The sequence below is a fragment of the Dipodomys spectabilis genome, unplaced genomic scaffold (assembly GCF_019054845.1).
Source record: "Dipodomys spectabilis isolate Male_0828 unplaced genomic scaffold, ASM1905484v1 ptg000068l, whole genome shotgun sequence".
NCBI classification, from domain to species: domain Eukaryota; kingdom Metazoa; phylum Chordata; class Mammalia; order Rodentia; family Heteromyidae; genus Dipodomys; species Dipodomys spectabilis.
The window spans coordinates 831124-839208 of record NW_024870745.1 but is presented as its reverse complement, the minus strand read 5'-3'; the positions used below and the strand labels follow the sequence as shown (position 1 = coordinate 839208).

Genomic DNA, 8085 nt, shown 5'->3' with positions numbered 1-8085 from the left:
CTTTATCTTTGTTATAAAATAGGAAACTAAGCGGGATGTCGGTGGCTAGACCTGTAATCATAGCTACTCAGAAGGCTGAGATCTGAGGAACGCGTTTCAAAGACAGCCCAGTCAGGAAAGTCCGAGAGATTCTTATCTATAATAAACTGCTAATAAACCAGAAGTGGCACTGTAGCTCAAGCAGTACAGTGTTTGACTTGAGCGGAAGAGTGCAGGGACAGTACTCAAGCCCAGAGTTCAAGTGCCAAGACCAACCAAAAAAAAAAAAAAAAAGAAATAGCTAACTGCAATATGCAAGTTCATAATCAATTTATACCTCCCTGGTGAAAGGAACTGCTAAACTATAACATTCTTGATTTCTAGCTCAAAATTGTAGAAATTATATTCTATCCCATAACAACACTGCATCGCAGTCATACTGAAAGAATAATCTCCCCAATTCCTGATGGAAACAGATTGCAGGTCTTATAGACCAATCATTTCCACATTGTAGCTCACATAAGTAGTTTACCATTAGAGGTATTTTGATTGCTTTTTATACCCAACATTTTGAGAGAAATGTTTTACTTTAAAATGTTATTAAAGCAAGACTGATATAAAAATCACCTTTGACCCCAGATGAATATTTACCTTTCATATACCCAAAAATGCAGTCTTACCTATCATTAATGTTAGGAACGAGAGGTTAAAAATCATGGACACCAAGACCTAAGCATGAATTAAAGACTCTCCAACTTGTGAATACAATTGGTTTAAAAAGACATCAATACTACTGCATGTTTTTCAAAATTTCTTGTGATATTGAAGATTCAATGATAAAATATTAACAATTGAAAATAACTCATTTTCTTGGGAGTAGGACAGAAAACACAAGATTAATCCATCATTTTCAAATACCTTTATTTTTCTACAAATTCACTCTTATAATTATCAACATTATAAAACTAACTGAAGTACAGAGCCACAAAGGAAATAATTTAACTGCATCATCTACATTCAAAAAACTTTTACTGGGGCTGGGAAGGTGGCTCAGTGGTAGAGTGCTTGCCTTGCATGCATGAGGCCCTGGGTTCGATTCCTCAGCACCACATAAGCAAAAAGGAAAAAGCCGGAAGTGGCGCTGTGGCTCAAGCGGTAGAGCACTAGCCTTGAGCTGAAGAGCGGAGGGACAGTGCCCAGGCCCAGAGTTCAAGGCCCCACGACCGGACCCAAAAATAAGAAAAAAAAACTGTTACTAGAAAACAAAGTTATACTAATAATTAGCTTACCAAAATCACTTATATCCTTTTATTCTATTTCATAATATTTCATAATATTCTATTGCATAAAAAGCCTATATACCCACTTACATTTTCATATCTTAATATTTATTTCAGAAATGTCTATAGCTCTATAGTCAATGAACTGAAATAATACTGAAAATATTCAAAGGCTTTTCAGAAATTACAAGACGCTCTCGGGATTGTTATTTATGTTGGAAAAGATATTCGAAAAGCCTTATTTGATAAAGTTGTGATAGTTACTTCCACGAAAGAGCCATTAGTGAAGATCCCATTGCATGTACAAAACAACTTCAAATGCATCCACAATCTGGAGGTGACACATGCTTTTTGTTTGTTTGTTTTGAAAGGTATATCTAGCAAGCATATCCACAATACTGGTTTTCAGTCAATATGATGGGATATTCAAACCTAATAAATACAGCGTTGATTATCTTAGTGAGAATAGATATGATGTTACAAAGAAAGTTATTTTCAACAGAAATCCGGAAAGAGTTTATTCATCTTGTGAATAACCAGAGTGTAATACCTGTTTGGTCAAGTCAGTGAAACTCACTCCATGAGTATATCTTAAAAGTATAACCAATTTAAGAGGTCAAATACATATTTTGTACTGACAGTCATCTTACAGCAATAACTTATTACCTAATTATATCTGTTTCTTCTTACCTAACATATAATAAGAGCTGAAAGTGGTCTCTTTTATCTAACTTAATTTTGTATATGCTTTGATTATGATGATGTTATTATTTGACAAATAAAATGTACAGAAGGGTGGCTCCACAGAAATGACATGACAGAACACTGATAAATAAAAACATTGCAACACAGTTAGCTCTTTTGAGCCTCACCTTGTCCACATTGGCAAGCAACATTGCAACAGCACACGCACACATATACACATACACACATGTGTGCACATGTACACACATATACTTGCATGCTAAATTCAGGGTTTAGTACAAAAAAGTACAAATAAAGTTTTAGTGATTAGGACAAACGTTAATTTGCCTTATTACAAAATAATACACAATCCAGTCACCATGGGTGTTACATTTTACTTGCCTTGCCACATGTGACCACTTAATTTATTTTAATTAATTAATTAATTAATTTGTTTGGTGCTAATACTAGGCTTGAACTCATGGCCTGGCTCTGTCCCAGAATTTGTTGATTTTTTGTTGCAGTTTTCTCAAGCCTAGAATTTTACTGCTTGTCCCACAGCTCCATTTCTAGCTTTTGCTGGTTACTTTCAAATCAGAATTTAATGGACTTTTTTTTGTTTGGTTTGGTTTCAAACCACAATCCTCAGTTTCATCTTTCTGATTAGCTAGGATAAACACATCAGCCACGAGTGTGGCTTCTAGTTTTTCCTCTATAGCTATCTAATACACATATTAGATAGAAGCAAGTTGTACAGTGATGATATTGTCTTGTCAGAAATTTAAGCTAGTAAATTTCTTCTTAAAACCATAAACAAAAATACCATGGTATAATATAAGAGAACTCACTATTGAACATATGAGCTGTAAGAGCTTTCTAATAGATCCATTATTTGTTACCCAACATTAGTAAAAACTATATAATGCAGTAGTAAAATAGAAGTCCTTTGTAGGAATACTTAATTATCTTGTTTTTAAAGATACTTGTTTTCATCTAAAAAAGTAGGCCTGTCTATTGTCTTCATGTGATTTTGATGATTGAAGGTGCTTAATGAGAAGTCAAAGTGAATTACTAATCCTTTGCTATCAATTAAATCTCACCTTTTCTTCTTGGAACTTATAATTATTAAAGCAATAGTTCAGAATTAGCAAGCAATAGTTCAGATTCACACTTCCAGTGCAAGTGGATCACCAGTAATTAATCCTTGATACCATTTTCCACAAAGTTTTGTCACAGATACAATCGGCCTGTCTTCTCTAGCTGCTTTCCTAGCCTGGACCTATTCCTTTACTCTACAGGAAAAGTGTGATTCAATTGATTTCAGTCAGATCTGTTACTAGAATTATCAAGTATTTAGATTTTTGTCTGTAATTTGGTCAAAGCTATGTCTCTTTATGTAGGCTAATAAAAATGTATTTACTAAATTCAAGTAAATACATAAATTCCATTTCCATCTCTTTTAAAAAATAAAATTGTTTGCTCTATAAATTGATCAGAGGCATGGTCATTGCACATCTGTCTCTCTCTTCCTCTCTCCCTTTCATGGTTCTCATAGATAATGTGACTGCTCCATAATTATCCTAATTTATTTTGCTTTTATATTTTTGGTTGCATCATTTCACTTTCTGCTCTCCCATTTCCCAAATCATTTACATAGGAGGCATTATTTCATATTTTCTCATTCCTATAATAAGCTGCACATGAAGACACCACTGGTACCATTTTCAGTCTGTACCTTTGAATATGGAGGAAAACCTTTCCTCTGCTCTCTATCAATTCCCTACTCTCCAGTTAGAATAATTTCCAATAGTAAACTTGGAAAAAGAGAAAGAAAATCATGGTGAAATAACAGATGTAGAAAATTCACTGGATTTTTCTGACCAGTTCAACCAACGTGAACTATTAGGGAATACATGTGCACCCCATTCCCACTGGTACTCACTGTCTCTGGTTAGGCAATTCTGATGAAGACAAGGAACAAGATGAAAAAGTGAGGAATGGTATCATTTGCAAAAAAAAATGGAGAAGTATTAAAACAAATTTTTGTTTGGGCTGCTGAAAATAATCGGCTTACTACAGTGCAGATACCTCTCTTCATCGGGAAGCCTCCAGTGGGCACTTAGACATTGTCCATGAGTTGGTGGCTCAAGGCAGATATTCATGCAATTACTGTGAATGGCTAGACACCCCTGCACAGTGCTTATATGTTGAATAATACCAGAGTGGCTGCTTTCTTAGTTCACATTGAGGCAGATACCAATGCCCAAACTAAAGTCCTCTTGACTCCCTTGCATCTTACTGCTTGGAATAGAAATAGCAAAGATATGCTGGATCGCCTTCTATTGAAGCATTATATCAAACCAGGTCTGAAGAACAACTTGGAAGAAACTGCATTTAATATTGCCAAAAGGATAAATATGTATCACTACCTCTTTTAAATTGTGGAAGGCTGTAAAAATTGTTCTCCTAACTCATAATGGTTTGGTTAAGATTCTTAAATTTCAAAAATGCCAATCCATCTTTGTGTCTGTACAAAATATTTTCACAATACAAAGCAACAGCAATATCTTACTTTAAAAATTCATGGATTCCATAGTATTCTTCAATGAATTGCCTGACTTTGATGTCAAAATGTATTCAAGAGTTGTTTGTATACATCTATAATGATTTCTGCAGGGTTTGTGATTTTTAAATCAGAAATCACTTTAACTTATCTGTTGAAATGAGTAGTACAGAAACTAAAAATATTTCTGGTGTTTGTATGAAAAAAGTATATTTTAAAATACTCTGTATTTTGTTTGTATAATGTCCATAATCTATTTAATTCTCTCCTAGATATAATACTTTGAATTATACATTGTTTTAGTTATTTCAGATAGCATTCCATATAGAAAAAGTTTAAGATTCCTTTTTTTCCTAGGTCCTTATAGTATTTTATTTCTTTGGGATAAAATGACAATGTTATCCAATTTCAAATGTTTTGTAAAGATTATGCTATGTAAAGGCCATTCTAAGGTGAGGATTTAACGCACTGATGTCAAACTAACTTTCAGTTCAATGAATTACATATATTGTTACATTTGCCTTTTTTAATTTTTTATTGTGAAAATACTGTACAGAGGGTTTACAATTACATGGGCAAGATAATGAGTACATTTCTCATCAAGCATTGTAGCCTCCTCCTGTATTTACCCTTCCCATCCATTCCCATCCTTCCCCTGCTCTCCCACTCAATCCTCCCTGCTACCCCTCCACCCGCACAAAGTTGTAAAGTTCATTTTTCGACATAACGACTTGTATTTTTGTAATCAATTTTTAATAACTGTTTTTCATTTCTTGCATCTCAAGAATGAAAAATATGGAATAATTCACAAATTTTCATATCATCCTTGTGCAAATGCCATGATAATCTCTATATTGTAGTAATTTGGGTAAACGTCCTGCTGAAGCATGTAGTATCCTGTAAATTTAAGTAGTTATTGATGCAATCTTTATACAGGCATATATCCTTGGTTGACTGTTTGTAACTAGGAAACCTTATTGTTCCTAAAAATGTTATTGATCTTACTTCTCTAAAATTCTGTGTATATTGGGAAAAGCTTATATTGTTTGGTCGATTGCTCACATTTGCAATTTTTTTGTCAATGACTATTTTAAGTCTTTTTCATTTTAAATTTGATCATACTTTGAAGCCTTTATAGCTAGGTCCAAAGGTGATTGTTTTTCAAGTACTTATTTATAAACTGAGTTAGCTTTGTGGAGTTAATGGATTCAAAGTAAGCCTTGCTTACGAGCTACTTCTAAACTTCTGCAGCTTAAAAATTCCTAAATGATGTCTTACTGGTACAAATGTCTACCTGACCCTTTACTCTTCTTCCCTGTACCAACAAACCAATCAGAATATCTTACCCTGACAGCATAGATTTTCTTATTGGAACAAAACTAATATTAGTTAAAAGGGATCATAGAGAGATAAACAGTTAAGACAGAATCTTTTAGGCTAGAAGGTATTTTATCAAAATATAATTGTTTTTTATACCTAACATTTCAATAGTAGCTAAAGCCAAGAAGGTGAAAAAAATTTCACATGCATGATTACCAAATGTCCTGGCCAGTCTACCATCCATCCAGGCAGGAATTTACACTACTGCCTTTCTTTCATCAAATATTTTCATAGTTACAAGAGAAGTCTAGATGTTTCTCCTCAATATTAGGCCTTAAATTGGTAATGTTTGAATCACAGTGTTTCCTCTTGTCTCTAGGCTGTAAATCTCCAAATGGTAAAGCTTTAGGTCCAACTCTACCAAACACTGAGGTAGAAATAATGGAATAATATTTTAAAAGACAGTTGCCTTTGATACCATAACCACAACAGAACATTGCAAAACATGTGCCTTTTTTATTATATTTTATAGTTATATATTTTATATTTATACGTGCTGGTATTTTATTTCACACAGTGGAACTTACTAGAATTAATTGATAATTTGACAAATAAATAGATATTTAATACAATAAATAGATTGGAATATAAATAATAAGGTTTAGAATGTAAATTAGAATATAAAAAGTATCAATGCAATGTCTTTGGTATAAACTTGTGATATGTTCTAAGTATTCTTGGTCTTCTGAATTCACATTGTAAAAAAAAACAATTGTTTTCCTCTAATCTATAAGGGATTTTACTCTGCTGCTCTGTTTATTGTTTTAACTCACTGGTTGCAAAATGTTTTTCTCTATATTTCTGAAGCATTTCTACTGATTGTACCCAAATTTTGCTGATACAATATCTAAAAGGTATTATTCTTCTGCAGGACCCACGGGTCCTAGGATCCCAGGTCTTAGTTATCCTCTTCATCTGATAACAAGGGGAAGATTTCTCACCTAGGCTCATGAAACATGCCAACAGAAAGTAATTGAAAATCCATCTCAATTCCTTATGACACCAGAATTAGTGGTAAGCAATTGTGTAATGCAATGCAACTTAAAATGAAAGATGAGATCACAAAAAAAAAGTACAGTAATTCAAACTTTCAGTTTACAAATGACCAGCCCATATGAGTGACCAAGATCACAAATGTCACAAAATTATTTTTAATACCCCTCTTCTAATGATTACTCAAAGATTTCAGTCCAGCATAAGTAGGCAAAAAAAATAGTTCCTAGAACGATAGATCCATAATTGGTCTACCAAGGCTAGGAAAACTTGACTTACAGGTCAAATATAATTCACAAAAACATTAATTGAGAAGATCGTTAATGCTTCAAAATACTGGTACTTCAGTAAAACTTGTTTCTGTAGAATAAAAATGTTATCATTCTCAAACCAATGATAACCTACACTTAATCTCCTGAAAACAGATTCCTTTTCAAATAATCTTTTAAAAATCACATTCACCAAAATAACATTTGACAAGTAGACAATATTGACATTACAAATTTTTCAAGTTTAGGGTGCAAGTTACAATAGAGTTGTTTTATTTACCCAGCACTAATGCCAAACAGGTTCAACCATTCATTAAAGTGTAGAAATAGTACCACTCACCATTTGTGTTGTTCAGTAGGTGCCTTACAGAAATGTGTCAAATAGAAAAACCTCCCATAATTCAAACCCAAACACTAGCTAATAAAGTAAGTTTAATCACTTACTAAGGTACATTTTTTTTTTTTTTTTTTGCCAGTCATGGGGCCTGAACTCTGGGCCTGGGCGCTGTCCCTCAGCTCTTCAGCTCAAGGCTAGCACTCTACCACTTGAGCCACAGCGCCACTTCTGGCTTTTTCTGCTTATGTGGTGCTGAGGAATCGAACCCCCTAGGGACTCATGCATGCAAGGAAAGCACTCTACCACTGAGCCACTTCCCAGCCCCTAAGGTACATTTTAAAAAGTCATAAATAGTTGCTTTATCATATGTTGTTTTATGTTTTACCTATCAGTCTAACATAGTAAGAAGAAATATGACTTAAAGTCATGAATATGGGTACTCATCAGAGATGTGGCAAACATAAAATCTGTCTTCTATTTCTACCATATTCCTGTATAGTAGTAAATCGTAGTCTTCTTCTTTTTCCAAAACTTATAGGTAGTAGAAAATATTATCCCATGTAAAATAAAATAATCATAAACCTTTTTCAAAGCCATTTA

At 33.5% G+C, this 8085-nt stretch overlaps 1 pseudogene; it reads right to left on the bottom strand.

Annotated features, from left to right (window-relative positions):
- Positions 1 to 5295: 5295 nt before the first annotated feature.
- Positions 5296 to 5395, bottom strand: LOC122109109 (annotated as a pseudogene).
- Positions 5396 to 8085: the final 2690 nt, after the last annotated feature.